The sequence below is a fragment of the Sceloporus undulatus genome, chromosome 1 (genome assembly GCF_019175285.1).
Source record: "Sceloporus undulatus isolate JIND9_A2432 ecotype Alabama chromosome 1, SceUnd_v1.1, whole genome shotgun sequence".
Taxonomy (NCBI): domain Eukaryota; kingdom Metazoa; phylum Chordata; class Lepidosauria; order Squamata; family Phrynosomatidae; genus Sceloporus; species Sceloporus undulatus.
The window spans coordinates 350,423,958-350,443,857 of record NC_056522.1 but is presented as its reverse complement, the minus strand read 5'-3'; positions in this window follow the sequence as shown (position 1 = coordinate 350,443,857).

Genomic DNA, 19,900 nt, shown 5'->3' with positions numbered 1-19,900 from the left:
TGAAATAAATGGCTATGACAACAGAGCACTGTTGCAGTAGCTACTTCTGATGACAGATCTTAGCCAATACTTAAGATAAATAAACAAATAATGGCTCACTGAGGGGTCATTCACATCAGTTTTTTGTCCCAAGGAGGTGTGGATCACTGCACTGATGCATATTGGGATCATTGTTTCCATTATGTATTGGGTTCACAAATCTGTCAGAGTAATTTTAACCCTTCTGTTATTCACACATGCTATTGTTTTGGGATAAAGTGGAGCCACCTCCATTCCCTTGAATGTTACAAAGCGATCTGAAAACCTGGTATAGAATATCCCGGGTTAAATGGGGGTTTGGGGTATCACCCCCTCCCAAAAGTGCACTGAGTGCATTTAGGGTGAGTGTCAACACCAAGGAAACAACCCAGATTTATCTCAGGTTATTTTCATAGTGTGAATGGAGCCTGAATCTCCTACAAAGTATATGTGTGAGTAGTTTTGGATACTTTCTTTCTTACAAAAGTCTCTGGATCAGGCTTGTGACAGGATCTTCTTAAAAGACATAGGTTGTGTTCACCTTCCAACCTCAAAAGGTGCCCGTCACTAACACTTGCCCTGCTTTTACCCTTTGAATACTGTCCTTAAATGTATAAAGACCAGGGTCCCAAGTGTCTCCATAAACCAGTCTCAATATTTTAGGTAGCATGTATGTTCTTCTATACAGTTTATTGTAATCAATTCAGTTAGTCAACCACTGCAAAACAAACAGCAACTTTTATTTTAAAAAATATAGAAATAACATATCTTGTGTGAGTTAACTTCAAGCTTAGTATGGTTACATTAAAATCAAACACTAGGCAGGCTTTAACCACTTTTTATCCCCTCTCTGGCTGTATCCACACTGCAGATATAATCCAGTTTGACCCTGTGGGGCCCATGCTTTTCTGGCCCTGGTGCTCACCCAGTTCAGTCCACGGTTCAGTGTGGGAATGGGCGAGTGTTCACATATCCATCCATGTGCCGATCTAGGACCAGCATGCATGCCTTACTTCGCCAGCCGTCTCCCTCCCACACACACACACAATGACTATTGTTTCTCAGCTCTCCTTCACACTACACAATTATGGCATTATGGTTTTGCTTTCATAGTCATTTATCTAAGGGAATCTTGGGATTTGAAGTTTAGGGACAGTATTTAGAATTCTTTGCAAGAGACCTCTAATGTCTCCTTCATCTACATAGGGTGCAGGAACAAGTATGAAAGTGCTATACTTGTGTAATGTGAAACATACTTCAGTCACTGATAGTAGTGGGGAGTCAATCCTCTGAAAAGCTTGATTGCTGGGGACTGGGAGAGAGGTTAGCAATGAGATGTCTTACTCTTTCTGGATCTCCAAGTTGGTGGTCATCACTGCATCTCATGGTATTGTATTTCACAATTATTATTATAATTACGCTTTATTTATATAGTGCTGTAGATTTGCACAGCGCTGTATATACAAACAATAAAATAGATAAGAGTAAACCTGCCCATGGCATACAATCTAATAAATAGTAGCATAATACATATAAATAATACATAACAATATAGGAAAGGGTTCAATAAAACAGGCAACAAATTAAAAACGTCAAAGAGCAAATAATAGTCACACAATGCCTGGGAACGCTTCTCTGAACAGGATGGTCTTCAACTCAGTTTTGAAACTAGTTAAAGAAGTGATGACCCGTGTTTGTGGGGAAAGAGGTTCCAGGAATGAGGGGCAGCAAGTGAAAAAGGACGAATCTGGGACGGGGCAGAAAAAATCCTGGGCTGAGACAGCAGACCTTGACTATCAGAACGGAGGGCCTGAGCGGGAAGGTGAGGAGAAAGAAGGTCTAATAAATAAGGAGGGGGCAGCCCAACTCATTAGATGTTGAACAGACAGAAAGGGGGGTCTTTTGTTACACACACACACAGAGACACACCCACCCAAATACACAAAAACCCAAGAAAAAATATTACTGTAGTTACCACGTGAACCTCCCTTGGAATAGAGTTCCATAAATCAGGAAAATGGCAAAATGGAAGAAGTTTGCATGCATGCTTGTTAACTGCCCTCGAGTTGGCCCCAAATCATGGCGACTGTGCATGATACTGCTCCAAGACCCCCTATCCACCATTGCTCTGCTTAGGTCCTCACAGGCCTTAAATTCAGGCCTGTGAGCTCCCTGATTGGGTCCATCCATCTGGCGTGTAGCCTTCCTCTCTTAGTACTGCCCTCTAGCTTCCCTAGCTTTATTGTCTTTTCTAATGAGTCATGCCTTCTCATGATGTTGCCAAAGTATTACAGCCTCAATTTGGTCATCTTGGTTTCCAGAGACTATTTAGGCTTGTCTTGACACATTTGTTAATCTTTTTAGTTGTCTACAGTATACTTAGTACTCATCTCCAGCACCACATCTCAAATGGGTTTATTTTCTTCCTGTCCACTTTCTTCACTGTCCAGCTGTCACATCCATACATGGTGATACAGAATACAATGGCTTGGACAATTCTGATTTTAATGCTCAATTCCATATCTTTGATCTCTAGGATCTTATCTATGGCTGCCCTTCCCGTTTGTGGTATTCGTATTTCGTGACTGCATTCTTCGTTCTGGTCGATGTTTGATCCAAGGTATAGGAACTCTTTAACTATTTCAATTTTCTTATTATCTAGGTTTTATTTGTGTAGATCCTCCATGAAAGACTATTATTGGAAGGAAGGCATACAACTTGCAAAGTTGGGAGGAAGTGACCTAGAGCATTTCTTGGAAATGGCACAAGATGAATATACAGCACCCAGACTTTTTGCATGTTTACTCAGCAGTAAGCCCATCTTTGTCTCGTCAGATTTATGCCCAAGGTGGTAAACAGACTACACATTGCTTGGTATTATTTCCATGTTCTTTAGTAATACTTTTATTTACATGAAATTTTTCAGCCACTTATAGGAGTAATTTTACTAAAACATGTTCTGAGAAAGTAGTTTTCTTTTGTATGTTATGCAGATCAGTACAAAATTTTGGTACAGGTATCTCTGTGTTGTGAGTCCATCCCTGTTTTTATGTAATGTTGCCCTTTTACATCCCATGTGACCTTGAATTTTTGAAGCTGTTTTTTAAGGATCTGTATTTTAGCTTGTTTCGGTTTGTATTTGTTATTGTTTTCTGCCTTTTTTTGGTAAGAAATAAAGTAATTTTTTTAAAAAATGGTAACTTTGGGAAAGTATTGCAGGGTTCCCCTAAAAAAGTTGTATTCCATGTTTGGAAAAGATACTTTTCTAGATTAACACTTCCAGAAGCCCTGAGACAAAATGATCAGCAGCCATTTGGGTGGGGGATTCTGGGAGCTGTAGTCCGAAAATAACTTTTTCAAGTTCTGGTTGTTTAATTGGCTCTGCTTGATAGCAGCTGTCACATTAATTCAAAGACATCTTATCTGACGCAATCCTAATTTGCTTTATGTCATTAAAGTACTGTTTCATTATTTTTTTCAAGGAAATTATCTCTTTTCCTGTCCGGATGTGCAATTATTGATGATTAGCTATATTGTTTTTAATATAAAGATGATGTACACCAGAGCATCAGTGTTCATACTTGAAAGCTTGAGACATCCATGCCAAGTGGAACAATCTAAATTCCTCTTTTAGTCTATGCTTGAAATGTACATTCTCTGAATAAATCATAACATTGGTTTCCTATAAAAAGAGTCAGTTCTGCGGATGCCAGATGTGCCGACTAAATTTGGCTCATCATTAGAAGAAAAATTAAACCCTTTTCTGCTTCTGTAATCCTTTTATTTAAGCTATATGATTAGATTTAAGAAAACACTTACGAGAATAGCTGAATCAGTGGTTTAAATGTAATTTTAAAGCTTTGCTTTTACCCTCTAGAAGCATTACCCTCATTGCACTGTGTGATTTGTGAGGCAGTTTCTTACCCCAGTGAGAATTCCAAATAAATAAACAATACTTTAACTATTTAAATATTTTTGAATACAGTATGGAAAGGCATGGAAGAGTTTTTTCTTGGCTGTTGCACTCCAATTGTGGAAAGTCCTCCCCTTAGAGGTCCAATTGGCACCAACCCTTTCTGGTCCAATTGGCACCAACCGATCGGCACCAATCCTGGGTTCTTTCCAGTGTCAGGACAAGACATATTAAAGCCTGTCGGGCTTAAATTACTTTAAATTTGCTTAAATGTAAATAACCTTTAATAGTTGTATTCTTTTAAGCGATTTGAACTTGTGGTCGTGTTTAATGTGTTTCTCTCTTTTTACAGATACTTTTAAAAAAATCTGGAATGGTTTTAAATTACTTATTGATTAATCTGAATACAGTATTCTTCACATTTTTAAAGGGAGCTATCAGTTGAGGGGGGAAGAGGAATCTTAATCTGTACTCCATGGGAGAAATCTCAGTATCAGACAACATGTGATGCCAGTGGAAAGCAAGAAATATAATATATTATGGCCAGAGCTGTATTGAAAAATATTTGAATGCTTTCTTGCACTAGTGGGATGTTCTTACTCGGTAGTTCTCTCCTAGGAGGGTATTTTTCTGTATGAAGCTAAAATCTGTAGCACTAAATCAACATTTTATGCAAAATGTGTCCTCGTGTTGACTTCTGTATGTTAAAAATGAATAAAAATTTATTTCATGTTGCTTATAAAGTGAATGCTTTATATTAGTTCAAGATCCTCAAACGATTTTTTTCAGGTTTGTTTCCCCAAAGTTTCAGGATTTTGTTTTGTTTTTGAAGTTGTTTGGCACTATTGAAGGGTATATTTCAAATTATGCTGATAAGGTTAGCTGTTCTCTGGAATAATCTAGAGAGACAGTTGACAGATTTCCTGCCTCTGGGGCACCTCAAGATTGCAATTAAAGCATTTAAACACAATCGAACATGGCATCCCTCTTCAGAAAATTTAATAATACAGATAGATAATATTATCTTTCAATGAACTCCTATAATATTGCTGTCAATAGAGCCAGTGTGGTGCAGTGGTTTGAGTGTTGTCTACAGACTCTGGCAGACAAGGGTTCAAATCTCACTCTGACATGCAATGGAAACTCACTACATGACTTCAGACAAGTGTTATGCTCTCAGCCTAACCCTTCTGAACAAATATTGCTAAGAAAATCCTGTGACAGATTTTCCTTAGGATCACCATAAATTGGAGAGACATGAAGGCCCACAACAACAAATTACTACCAATAAATCCTGAGAACCTCCAAACACTGATGATAGTGATGCCATCCTGGACTTTTACACAAGGGCTGGACATTATATGGCTTGGGCCCGCGTTACTTGAGAGACCGCATCTCCACCTATGAGCTGCCCCACACCCTCAGAACATCTGATAAGAACTTATTGGAAACACCATCTTTCAAATATGTTTCCTCATCAAAAAGGGCCTTTACAATAATGGCCCCGCAGATCTGGAATAGTCTTCCTGAGGAGCTCCGTCTCATGACCTCCCTGGAAACATTTAAAAAGAGACTTAAAACTATACTCTTTTGTCAAGCCTCCCCCCCCCCCCCCCGCGGAGTGAAAACCAATATGCCTGTTGACAACGATATTCTGTCTTGCCCCTGGCTGCTGATGCTGATGGATTGTTGTATTGTATTGCATAATGTAATATTGATGTAATATTTTTGTGCCTTTTTATAGATATATTATTATTATTATTATTATTATTATTATTATTATTATTATTATTTTCTATGTTAGTATGCAGTGACAGCTAGTGGCTCTCAGGTCAGTCAAGCAGTATGAATCTATTTCAGGCTTTATTCTGAACTTTAAAAGAGCTATCCAAGTTACAGAAATTATTTTGGGAATAGCCCCCTTTCTAGTTTAAACTAAAGCATGGAACGGATTCCCCGCCTCCTGGTACAAAAGATACCAGCTGCCAAATAAAATGTCTGCTTCACAGTATGTCCCAAAATCTGCATTTAATATGTCAGCAATTCATCTGCTAAAATGAATTGGAAAGAAGACAAATTTAACACAGCTAAGTAAAAAATCCAAGTGGGGTGGAAACAACAAAGACAAGATATAGAATACAAACTAGGCTATAGATTTTGATAAGGCCCTTTGTTCTTAATACGATCGCTCTACACCAAGTGATTACCATGACAGGGTATCCAAAAACAGATTAACACACTTGCCTCTTATTTTCTTAGTTACCACTACATACAAAGCTGTTGATATTCATCAACATAACTGTCAAATAATACTTTCAAGATTTGTCATCCCAGGGGAAAAAATTAAAAGAATCATACAAAGAATGTGTCTCTGGGAATTTGCTATCACATGTTGTGGTAGCAGTCACCAATTTAAATTGCTTCATAAAGAAATTCATGAAGGCTGATGCCTCTAGTCCTGATAACAATATGCTATCTCCGCCATCAGAGGCAGCATGCTTCAGTATGCCAGTGGGTTGGAAACACCAAGAAGAGAGCTCTCTTGACCTCATATCCTATTTGTGAGTGGCCGCTGCAGAAAACAGTAAACTAGATAGGTCTTTCGTCTGACCCAGCAGGCACATTATATTCTTACTTCCTCAGGCTTTCTATAAATACACAACAGGACACAATACTTCATAGAATCATATCATTGGAAGGGAACCCAAGGGACTCCTAATCCAACCCCCCTTCAAGTACAGGAATTCAACAGCTAGAAGCATTCCTACAGGGAGGTCATCTGACTTGTTTATAAAACCCCAACAAAAGCAAGCTCACTGCCTCTCAAGGTAATCTGTACTACTGTTAAACACATCTTGGTATCAAAAAGTCCCCCCCCCCCAAGGCTTAAGAGGAAGGAACTAGCAAAACCAACTTTGAGTATCCTTGCCTAAGAAAGCTCTATGAAATGTATGGGGTTGCCATAAGTCAACAGGCAACTTGAAGGCATATTCACACAAACAACTGAAACTACATCCTTGCAATCAGTTCAAATCCTGTCCTTTGGAACAACAGAAAACAAGGTTTCTCAATTCACTAGAAACATAAAGTATAAAGCAGATTCTCTGTATGTTGGAATAAATCCATTTTGTACAATGTAGTACTTGTAGCCCCAGTGATTGTTCTCTAAGGCAAATGGGAACCATTCCACATCCAGTTGCCTTTAGCAAGCCAATGGAAGTGGTGTAGCATTATATCTTTAAAGGAAACTTGAATAAGAACATTTTTTTCTCTAGTGAACACATTTAATGTGTTGATTTCAGCAGGGCACCATATCAGACCCCTGTGACCAATGGCTCTTTTCTGGTTGCCTTGAAAATAAATACAGCACTTTTCAGTATATATCAACTGAAAATTTAAGTCAAAGAGTTCTGTATTCAATTGAACAGCTGTTCTTCAATTTCCTGCTGCTACAAACTTGTCTGCCACAAATGATGAAGGACTGATGAGAATGAATGTAAATGAAGGCAGCCAGTTCCATATGGAATTATTGGAGAACAGGGGCATGTGTTTGAATGCACCTGAGGTAGCCATGAAGTTAGCAATGATCACCTCACCATCAATTTTAAAGAGGTTTAAGGTCCAGAACCCTAATATTGCCGCCGCCACGCCCCTTTCGGACCGTCTGTTTTGGGCCATAGAGGGTAGTTAGAAAGAGAGGAGGGCTGCATATCATATGGATGGACTCAATCAGAGTCCTGCAAACTCAGAGACATGGGGCTGAGTTTGCAGGACTTAAGCAGAGCATTTGAGGACAGGGAATCTTGGAGATATTCACAGCATCGGCGTGAGTCAGAGCCCACACAAGGGCAGTTAACAACAACAAAGGATTCCATGGCAGTTAAAGCAGAAACCTAGTGCTATAACTGTCTAGCGTGACTTTACCCGCAAATCATGGTGCATAGGAATCTTGTAGCACTTTTGAGACTAACGGAGCGAAACAAGTTTGTAGCATTAGCTTTCATAGACTCGGTTTACTTCCTCAGATGCAAATAGACCAAGTCTATGAAAGCTAATGCTACTTTTGCTCAGTTAGGGCCAGGATATACCAGCAAGAAGGAATGGCTTGAAGTTGCACCCTACAAAGACAGATTGTGGCCGCAGCAAACACATGTTGCAGCTAGGGATGCCATATCCCAGTGGCCCCTGGGACAAACCCGCTTTTGGGGGGGCCCTGCCCGCCCCGCCCCGGTTCCCCCCTCAATTCCAGCCTTTGTCCTGGGCCCAGCCTCCGGGCTGGGTGCGCTCATGCGGCCATTACCGCAGCCGCTAGCACGGCTGGCCGGCCACCCACCTCCTCCTCCTCCTCCATGGCCGCACCGCGCCGCCCTCCACCTCCACCGCTCCTCCTCCAGCTCCCTCCCCAGCGCAGCTGCTGCACAGCCCGCAGCGCTTGCCTGGGCCAGGGCTGGCAGCAGCGTGCGCTTGCCCCTTTTGCGCGCTTGTGCGCGGGGCTTAAGGGGCAGCACTCACCTCCTAAGCCTTCTGGCCAATGGCAGACGAGCAGGGGCTGGCCTAGTTTCCAGCCCCAGTCTGCCATTGGCCAGTGTCAGGAGCCTTGGAGGAGGAGGCAGAGGCAAAGGAGGAGGAGGAGGAGGAGGCAAAGGAGGAGGTGGCGGCGGCGGCAAAGGAGTAAGAGGAGGAGGAGGAGGCAAAGGAGGAGGATAGGCCTCTGGGCCAGGGGGAGGGAAAAGTTTTTTTATTATTATTTTTAAATATATACAACCCAACCTTGGTATTTTATTTTATTTTATTTTATTTTATTTTTAAATATATTCAACCCAGCCTTGGTTATTTTATTTTATTTTATTTTTGTTATTAAATAACAAAGTGTCCTCCATTTTGACCATGTCTAAGAAACATGCATTTATATTAACATTTTTAAAAAAAATCATTATTTTTTGGCATGTCCTCCATCTTAAAAAAGTGTCCTACATTTGTAAATCTTGTCCTACATTTTTCCTACATTTGTCCCAGTTTGGAGCTCCTGATTTATGGCAACCCTAGTTGCGGCCCCAATCTGCCTTGAATGCAGCCCAGATAGGAAGAGAAAGTTCCACTACTATTTGGGCTGTGAAAAAGCTGGCTTTCCTGGCCCTGCTGCAGCCCCAGCCTTCAAGATGTTCCGGCAGTGTGCAGCATCTAGATGTTGTGCCACTGGAGTATCTTGAAGCCACCCACATCTTGGTGACTTCTGAGTATCATCAGAGAATGCAGCATGTAAACACCGTGCTTTGATGAAACCTGGAAGTGGACTTTTTTCAGCCGTCTGTTTCAGCCTTAGTACCAAAGGTACTACAACATCCTTTTGCATACTGATATTCCAGATCAACATGGCTGTGACTCTGAATTCTACCCCCCAAGAACTTGGTGATTACTTCATGTCTGTTGGTGCACCAAACCTATGCAAGTACACCAGGGTAGGCAGGAGTGGCAGGAGGAAAAATGCCCCGGGCCCTTGTTTGTGAAGAAAGTAGGGCATTTGAGATACAGGATGCTTAGTACTCAGTTTCTGTCTGCCTTCCCTTGCCCCTCTTGTGCAACTATAAAAAAAACCTGCAACTGCTAGCATATTGTACTAGCAGGACTTTGGCCCCAGATTTCTAGATTTAAGCTCCATTTTCATGGAAATTGAGTGAAATGGCTTGCCTGCCTAGCCTGGTCCTGAAAATGGGATGTGTTCTACATGTATAGATTTTCCTATTCTGGTATTTCATCAATCCAATTGCACAACTGGTTTGCATATTTGGATAGTTACACGTATACACAGTACTTTATTTTGCCGTTTCTTTATTTTGGTGCTGCAGATGTTTTCTGCTTCATGACTCCCAAGTCCTGATATTACCCTGATTGCTTTCCGGGTCCTGTCATTTTGTTTCAAAATATTTCTTTTCTACCATAAGGAAAAGGAAAACAACCCTCAAAAGCCTTACTTTGTCCTCATTTCCCAGTAGCATCCCATGTTCCATTTCCTTGTCTACAGCCTAGTGTCAACTAATATTATAGATGACTACTACAAACTTAAAATAATCCGACAAACTTAATGCAAGCCCCCTGGGAGAAATACAGCTTTCTGAAGCAGGCATGAATGATTACAAACCAGAAATTATAAACATGAGATATTTAAAAGTGAAGATATTTGTATGCAAACTTCACTGATTAACTCCCCAGTTCTTAGCAATACTATTTGGAAACATTACACAAGAGAGAAAGAGAAAGAGAAAGAGAAAGAGAAGGAGAGAAAGAAAGAAAGAAAGAAAGAAAGAAAGAAAGAAAGAGAAAACTGTTGACTTTATTGACTGGTGCATTTTTGGTGGGGGCATTCTAAAAGCAGATCTAAAACTTTTAATAGTTTTTAAAGTTATAGTTGAACATTTTAAAACCAAAATTAATGACCGCAGATGATTTCCAAAGGAAAGGAAAGAGGAAAAACTTGCTTGAAAATAATGAGGGAGAGGGGCAAAAGGGAAAAGCAACAGATTCTCACCCATTCACATCATGTGAATGCCTGAGAAGCAGAACTGCAGCAGAAGGGATTTATCACATGGAAATCCACAGTAAAAAAAAAACAACACAATTGAGAGTCATTGGTGATACTACACATCAAGGAAAGGGAGCACTCCAGGAACTAATGGAATGCAACAAAGCAGCAGGACAGACATGTTATTTTAGTGAGTAAAAAAAAAAAGTATCCTGTTGAGATTCCACTTTCTAGTCATGTGTGATAAAGTCTCAGTCACAAATCAAAATGGAGACCGTAGCCAAAACATCAGAAGAAGAATAAGACTAAAGAGGACAGCTATGAAGGAAGTAAACAAGATCCTCAGGTATATCCTCAAATACCAAGGTCAAGATTATCCATGCCATCATCACTGGTGAAAGCTGGACAGTGAAGAAAGCTGATGGGAAAAGAATTAACTCATTTGACATGTGCTGCTGTAGGATAGTTCCATAGAGACTACTGAAAAGACAAATAAATGATTGTTAAAGCAAACCAAGCCAGAACCTTCCCTGGAAGCCAAAATGAGGCTATAATTCTTTGGACATATTAAGAGAAGACATGACTATTAGAAAAGACAATAATGCAACAAAATAATGCAAAAAAGCAACAACAGCAACAATGTATTGTTTGCAATGGCAGTTGATGACTCCCATGTTATTGGGGCAGTGAATAAATGTTGTTGCAGTCAATCCACTGTTCCACTGATATGGAAGCCATCACCTTCCACTGGCTCTTTATAACAGGGTTGAATCTTGCATGACCTCCTTTAAAAAAAAAGCACAACCTCCAAGATCCAACAACTAGAATGAGGTGCAAAACAGTGTCTGTGGTATACAGCTCAGCAGGACATACATATAGCTAAGAATCAATGAACACTGTACCACCTGCTCAGCCCAAGAATTTGGTCTTAGAATTGTGATCAGTGCCAGAGTCATGTCCCTTTATGCAAAAATCCACATCTGGTTTCTCCTGCCCAAGTATTATTTTTCAGCAATTTAATTGGAAGTGGGCTTAGTTTTCAGTCGCTACTCTTTTAAATTGTTTTACCTTGTTTACTATGATATTAAACAATTGGATCCTGCATGTTTTTATGTTTGCTAAAAGGTTTGTATTCTAAGACTAGAAAGGTAAGCTGCAATATACAAGAAGCGTGTGGAGGCAATATGTCAAATGATAACCAATGAAATGTCACAAAATGATATTACTACAGTATTACTATGGTGAGTATCACTGTGGCCTGGGAAGTATAACTGGGCAAAGAAATAGTAACATAACCTTATTTGACCAGAGTACTCATCAGTACTTCTGTAACAGGGTTGGGAAATTATGTGTAGGGAATAGGAGCCAGTCCCTCCCCATTACCCTGCACATATGCATCTCAGAACACTAGAAATGATGGCTTCCATTTTCAACTGATTCAGGGCTGAAAATGAAGGTTTGGCATGGAGCTAAATATTCTGGCAGGTGAAAAAAGGATAGCTGTCATGTTTGCAGGTGGTGGGGCACCTTTTCGGGTGGAAGATCCTCAAGAAATCACCTTGAATGTTGTTATCTTTTTAATTTGAGGGATTTTGAGGGCTTCCAGTGCCACAAAAGTGGCATTCAGGACACATCCGATTTACAGGTCACTCTTTCACTACCCCAATGCATAAAAGGAACTGCAACTTCTTCTCCAGGTGCTGTTGATAAACAAGTTCAAGGTCTCTGCTCTCCTTTCATAGAATCATAGAATTGTAGAGTTGGAAGAGACCACAAGGTCCATCCAGTCCAACCCCCCTGCCATGTAGGAAATCTCAATCAAAGCATCCCCGACAGATGGCCATCCAGCCTCTGTTTAAAGATCTCCAAGGAAGGAGACTCCACTGTTCCACTGTCGAACAACCCCTACTGTTAGGAAGTTCCTCCTAATGTTGAGGTGGAATCTCTTTTCCTGGAGCTTGCATTCATTATTCCAGGTCCTGATCTCTGGAGCAGCAGAAAATAAGCCTGCTCCCTCCTCAATATGACATCCCTTCAAATATTTAAACAGGGCTATCATACCACCTCTTAACCTTCTATTCTCTAGGCTAAACATCTCCAGCTCCCTAAGTCGTTCCTCATAGGACATGGTTTTCAGACCCTTCACCATTTTAGTCGCCCTCCTTTGGACATGCTCCAGTTTCTCAATGTCCTTTCTGAATTGTGGCACCCAGAACTGGACACAATATTCCAGGTGGGGCCTGACCAGAGCAGAACAGAGTGGCACTATTACTTCCCTTGATCTACAGTTCTTTTGCTGGAGTCCTGTTGGGGCCTTACATCTTCATATGTGGACTGTGGGAAATTTGCAGTTGCATCATGTCTATATCCAGGAGATGGGTACATGTGATGCCATCCCATCCTCCCTTTCACTGTCTTCCTGACAGGAACTAGTTAAACATCAAAGCAAGTGCTGGCTTGCTATTCACTCTTTCTGGGGAATGTTCAGATTGAAGAGCTGCGACAAATGCATCCGTTCAGTTGAAAACAGAAGGTTCCTTGCTTTGTCTTTTCTTTTCAGCTTGCGTGGCAAAGCAACTACACTGATTTCACAGGGGATTGGTTGAGTCAGTGAGCTGTGTTAAGCATATCCAGGCAGCTGTGGCAAATGCTTTCAGTTCTCTTGGTGAGAACAGTTGCTTTATTGGTTTGGTTACGGCCTTCATTTATTTAAATGCGACATACTTGAATAAAAAAAGAGGCTTGTTTGTTTCAATGTGCCCCCCCCTCTTTTTTTGGCAGAGAGTGTTTCTAAATGTTTTAAATAAAAATGTTCCTCCTCCCTGCTTTCTCTCATTACCAGTCATCTTGCAGTAAAAGATTTCAGTGGTCATCCTATTCCAGAGGTTTTCAGTCAGCTCTCCTAGTTTTAATAATAATAATAATAATAATAATAATAATAATAAATAATTTTTATTTATATACCGCCTCTCCAAAGGGATCGAGGTGGGGTACAACAATAAAAAAGCACATAAATGAAATACATAGATACACACATAAATAAATTTACATAATCTCCTTATCACCTCCCTTAAAACTAAACATTGTAGAAATAATGCAGTTTGACACCAGTTTTAACTGCCATGGCTCAATGCTGTGGAATCCTGGGGTCTGTAGTTTTGTGAGATACTTAGTCTTCTCTGTCAGAACTAAAAATCCCAGAATCTCATAGCACTGAGCCATGACAGTTAAAACAGTGTCAAACTGTATCATTTCTTCAGTGCAGATTGTACCTAGGCCTCTCAGGAAATGCATGAGAGACCATCTTTAATATAGAACTGGGCCTCAATCAGCAGAAGTTTGTCTTGCTGCTTGGAATAGGCCAACCTAGATCTCCCACTGCCTCCTTTCCAGAAACCCAAAGCCACCTCAGTACAGTGGCACAACTGGGACCTAGTTCTGATATAGCAGTCACAGCACCCTGCCTGAAACATGCTTTTTATTCCACTACAGAGACTGAGTGGACTGGACAACTAAGCACAGCAGAGCTGCTTTGTTATGTAATTTCCCTCCATCTCTTGCAAAGCCACAAGGGAGTATAGAAAGGCTGCCAGCTCTCCCTGTGAATATTCTTTACTTCTGCCCATCCTGCCCTTTGCTGGGAAACACAGGTCACATTCTTGACATCAGCTTTGCTAGCTGGCAGGGAGTTTCAGTTACAGATGGACACAGCTCTTATTTTTCCCCTACTCCCGGCTTCCCTTCCAGCAACTGTAACTTATACTGCAAACTGTCGTGTTAACAGCAACATGTAATTGTAGATGCTATAGTTCTTGAGTATACAGTGTCAGGAGCTGACCCTTTCAGTTTGCCTGCCATGAAAATATTGCTTTCCTTGCTTATAAAATATTATGTTGTGTTGATAGGGATAATGGGATACGTAATCATAAGTTAATTAGTAGGGTTGTTGTTGACATTCCTTTGGTGGAAAAAAGGAGGGAGAGACTATGCCAGAAGATTCAAAGTCAGTCCCATGAGAATGGACAGTAAAAGGAGGAAGAACCATGGGAAAGAAGCAGAAAGGAATCTGTTTGGGTTTATGAATAGGGTACTTTGTTGTTGTTAACTGCCCTTGAGCCAGCCTCAACTCATGGAAACCTAATGGATGAGACATCTCCAACATCCCCAGTCTTCATCAGCTCTGCTCAGGCCCTGCAGTCTCAAAAAGCAAACCTTGATTTTGCCATTTTACATAAGGGACCCCAATTTTACTATGCCGTTGTATTTAATTGGGCTTGAGCATCCACAGATTTTCATATCCACAAGGGGTCCTGGAACTAAACCTAAGCAGTTACTAAGGGCCCACTATACAGCAGTCTCAATTTAGTAATCTTAAGTGCATTGTTAGGTTGCCATAATTGTCCACTAAAACCCGGGACAAAATGTAGGACAAAATCTAGACCAAACTGTAGGACAACTGCAGGACAACTAAGCCCCAAATGTAGGACATTTAAGAAAAATGGAGGCCCTTAAATGTCCTACATTTGGGGCTGATTTTTGTCCTGCAGTTGTCCTACAGTTTGGTCTAGATTTTGATCTACATTTTGTCCCAGGTTTTAGTGGACAAGACCACCATAAAGTGGTGTACTCTCGCTGATACTAGGGTTAGGGAGCACACACCATCCGCACGCTCCCTAACCCTAGTACAGGACCACACTGGCATCATGGTGGCCTCCCATCTACACAGGGGCCGCCATGATGCAGGTGCCACCGCTGAGCACCCAAACGTGGTGCACAGGAAGTGGCGTCATAATGGTGCCACTTCCTGGTTGCGGCACCACAACAAAGGAGCTGCTCTAGGCAGCTCCTTTTTGTTGCAGCGCTGCAAGCTTTGTTCCCGTACGGCAACCAGACGGCCACTGGAACGAAGCCATTTGATCCAGGGTATGGGAACTCTTTGACTATTTCAGTTTTCTTGTTATTCAGTGTACTTACAATATGAATTATGGTGTGCTTTAATTATACTGTATTACTTGGTCGACTAACAGTACTAAGAACACATCTATGGTGAAAATCTATAGTTTCTGAATAAAGCTTTTCTGTGTTACTAGTGAAAGCCAGGATTTCTGAACTTTCTGTACATCACAGGAGCTTGCTGGTGGCTGGAGCTTTTAACTAGAGCATGCTATTGACTGAGCTAATTTTCCCAGCAATGTTAAAAAGGAACCTCTCTTTTTTATACCATTGCATCACATGTTTACAACTTCTGCTGACCTGAATGTAACTTTTCCAGTGTTTGTTTCATACCCTCTCCGGGGGAATGATGAGTCTCCTTCTTTCCTCATGCAAATACAGTTGGTGCTATTTGTTTATTTACAGCTTTATTGTTCTTTAAATTAAAAAGACTGTATAATAAAAATATATTCAGAACAAAGCCACAAATTAAATACTGCATAGGCTTTCTTGGTTTAAAAAAAAAATACAAGTAACACCACTGATTTTAAGCATGTGGAATGTATTTATAAGTGAATGGGTGTGTAGTGCTACTTGTTGAGAAATAAAACCTGTGCAAAAAACCTAACAAATATGCTAAAATGCCACTGCTACACTTTCCAGGCCCAAAACATGATCTGGGGGATATGAGGCAACACTCAGAAATTTTTTTTCCACCAGACCACTGTTCCAAGAATTGTGGACATTTGGGCTGGGGCTATGTCTGGACAAGAGATTGCCTGGGAACTCTATGGATGCCATCTAGAGGCCCATAGAAGGAAAATGGGATTTTTTAAAAAAAATCTAGTCTCTTTCTTTGGCCTCTAGGCAATATTTCCATGCCCTTATTATTCATTATGACTGCCCTGCTCTTCTTTTTTGACCCTAAACTGCTCTGTGCAGAAAACATGGAAAATCTTTTTTTTAAAAAAATCAGCTGTATTGTTCAGAATATAGCCGACTGAACATCATTGTGCAAAGGTGTCCCCACTCACTGATACTGATGTTGAAATTACAGCAGCTGAGATCCTAATTCTCCAAGCACAGCGTAAAATTTGCACAGGTGGAACTATGCAACAGTTTCCCTCTCACCACCCCCAGGATTCACTGATTTGCTGTAACAGCCTTCTGTTCACAGCCATTCAGTGGCTGGTGGAAGGTGAGATGTGGCAAATATTGTCCAGTTTAGGCTGATTAAATTAGGAAATTCTTTAGAAGGTTGTTGCATTCATGAAACTACAACTCTATTCCATCTTTCACTCAAGCAAGTGGGCTTGCTGCCAAGAAACTAATATATGGTCTCCTTATTAAAGTTATGACAAGAAAGAACTAGGAAAGATCCTAAGCTGGTGCCACAAGTCATGAGTAGGCAAACATCTGTACAAAGCTGAATCAAATAAATGCATATAGAATTCAGCAGATGTCAATGGTTCATAGACAGGACATGGAACCAATTAATCTAGATTCCTGCATGCACACGTTAAACCTGCCAACATATTCATATCCTGTCTTATAGGAAGGGGAAGATATATCACATGCTTTTATTCTTACAAAGGCTTGAAAGTGGGTTGGGGGGGCATTAAAGTCTGTGACATTGAGTGCTGAAGTCTGCAAAATCCATGCACATGTCTTCCTTTGAAGTCTGAAAAAAATCAGGTACGTGACTGGCGGCAACCTTATATAAAGCTCCACCCAGAGCATAAAGGCAATTTTTTCTTGCTGGGAAATCTGTCTTGGCTTGAGACAGAAGATCTGGTTGGTATGCTGAAAACTCTAACTTCTTACATTAAGCTTATGCTATAGCTTACAAAAGAGAGCCAGCATGATGTAGTGGTTTGAGTGTTGGACTATCACTCTGGGACCATGGTTCAATTCCTGGCTCAACCATGAACCCCACTGGGTTATTGTGGGCAAGTCACATGCTCTCAGCCTCAGGGAAAGGTAATGGCAAAGTCCTCTCAACAGATTTTGCCAAGAAAATCCCCTGATTACGTTGCCATACAACAACAACAGACAACAACTGCATAAGAAATGTAACTTTTTTATGCTTGTATTTTATTACAGAAGCATAAAAGGTTTACTTGTTTAACAACTATGTATCGATATAAATACCTATGCTTAATGGTGCCATTCTTTATATCTCACTTTTTTTACAATGAGTTTATATACTAAAGCCTTTATATGTAAACTATATACCTTGGTTGAGAAGAGTCTCTGATATTTTAAAATTGTGTACTGTATCTCTACTATGAGACTGGCATAGTGGTTTCAGTAGTGTTGGCCTACTACTCTGGAGACCAGGGTTTGATTCCCAGCTCAGCCATGAAATCCACTGGATGAATTTGGGCAAGTCACATGCTCTCAGCCTCAAGGAATGGCAATGGCAATGGCAAACCTCTTCTGAACAAACCTTGCCAGGAAAACCCCATTATAGGTTCACCTTAGGGTCACCAGAAGTCAAAAATGACTTGAAGACACACAACAAGAACAACAATCTATGCTATGGTCAATCTCAGCATTGTTCCAGGAGTGATTCTTGGTGGAAAGGGAAACCTATTTTGCCACAGCTAGTGTGCAATTAATGATCTCCAACATACTGGCAGAAAGCTGCACTGAGGCAAACTGTCACAGAGAGGGATCAGAGAAGTATCTGGCTTACATCTGGTTTACATCTATCCTACATCTGGCTATGGTGCCATAGCCAGATGTAGGACAATGAGATCTTCTGATGTCACCTGGTGGTCTTGGCACTTGATGTAATTCTATGTCTAGCTATCTGGACATAGCCAGGCACTTCTAGAATCCCGCCCACCGCCACTCTCCCTCAGCCATTGAATGGTCGAGGGAGGGTTATCATATTGAAATTATGAATCCTTGGGGAGAGCCTTTGAGAATTGCAAAGGGAAGAAAAGAATACTAACCTCTATAATGAAAACAACCAAACACATGCAGGTGTACATTGGCCTTACACTTGCAAATATCAGTAACAGGGTGCTGGTACAATTTTGTCTTTGCATACAATGGTGTGACAAAGAATTTGAGCAGTTCTGCCAAAGTTCTTTCTGGGGGAGAGCTCATGCTTTGCATGCAGAAAGCTTGACCCCATCTGGGTTGGTAACAGACAAACTGAAACTTTTATATAGGCAGATTCACACTTTGGCATGTTGAAACCCTTGAGAAATGCTGCCAGCTAGTTTCTGCAATGCTAGGACAAAAGGACTCCATATAAGAGTTTCCTATGATGCTTCTAAAACCTTGTGTGCTGTATAACCTGACTGCAACTAAAAACATAAGGCTACAATCATACATACAGAGAGAAAACACCACTAGGTATAATACCTGGCGAGACATAAACTTTACTGAATTCTTTGGGACCCATTTGTGAGTGGATATATGTGTGAGATTGTTCTGCAAAACTATTTAGTCCCCCCTCTTTTTTTTTCTCAAGCAAAAGCCTATTCTTTTTATTTTGGTGACTTGGCACAAGTCCTCTATGTGACGGTATTAGGACACATCAGTAGGCACTGCAGAACATGATGAGGCATAATTTAACAGAATCTGACACAATGTCACTTCCATGCATGAGGGAGATGTATATTATTAGCTTGTTAAGAATTGTTACCATTCCCAAAATATCCCATTACCTGAGGTTTGCCTAGTTCCCCCAGCTTCCATGTCAAAGTGTTCATATTTAGCAGCTGTTTACCCTGCTTTTTAACCTATCCCAAAATAAGCTCACTTGTTCCAGACATGGGACTAAAAGCTTGAGGGAAAGGGTGTGAGTGCAAATGTATACCCTACCCTCCTATCTCTGAAGCACCTGGTAGTAAAGTCCTTCATATGCTAATGATGAAGACGCAAACAGGGCTCTGTAATTGTGTTCAGCTGATTGAGAGTTCCTGCATGGCAGGCAGTTGGACTGGATGGCCCTTGTGGTCTCTTCCAACTCTATGATTCTATGATTCTAAGATGTGTTCTTACTCACAGGAGCTTCATAAGCTTACCTAGCCAAATGTGGTTACATAGCCCTCTCTGGTTCTTTGTCCTCAACTGGTCTAAGCAACTTGTGGTAGGGGTGCAAAAATGTTAGTGTCACTCTTTCTTGCATTCTTTTTTTTTAAATTCAGGTTTAAACCATCCCTAATGAATTTGTAGATTTTGTTTTTATTTCTCAAAAAATGGTCCAAAATGAAATTGAAACCTATCAGCTCTAGCAAATTCAATAAGTGTGAATTTCCAGTGTAAAGAAGGATCACATCATACCTGAAAAGGTTGTGTTTTAAAACTCAAGAGCTTCCCAGGGGAAAAAAAAGTTCCAACCCTAATTCAATACTAGGTTCAATACACAAAGATTCAAACCCAAACTTTTAAGAAACTGAAAACTGAAAACACTGTATATGGATCAACAATATACTGTATCTCTGTTTCAGTTTTTTTTTTACATTCATTTTTTAAATGCTCAAATTGTTTCCATTTTA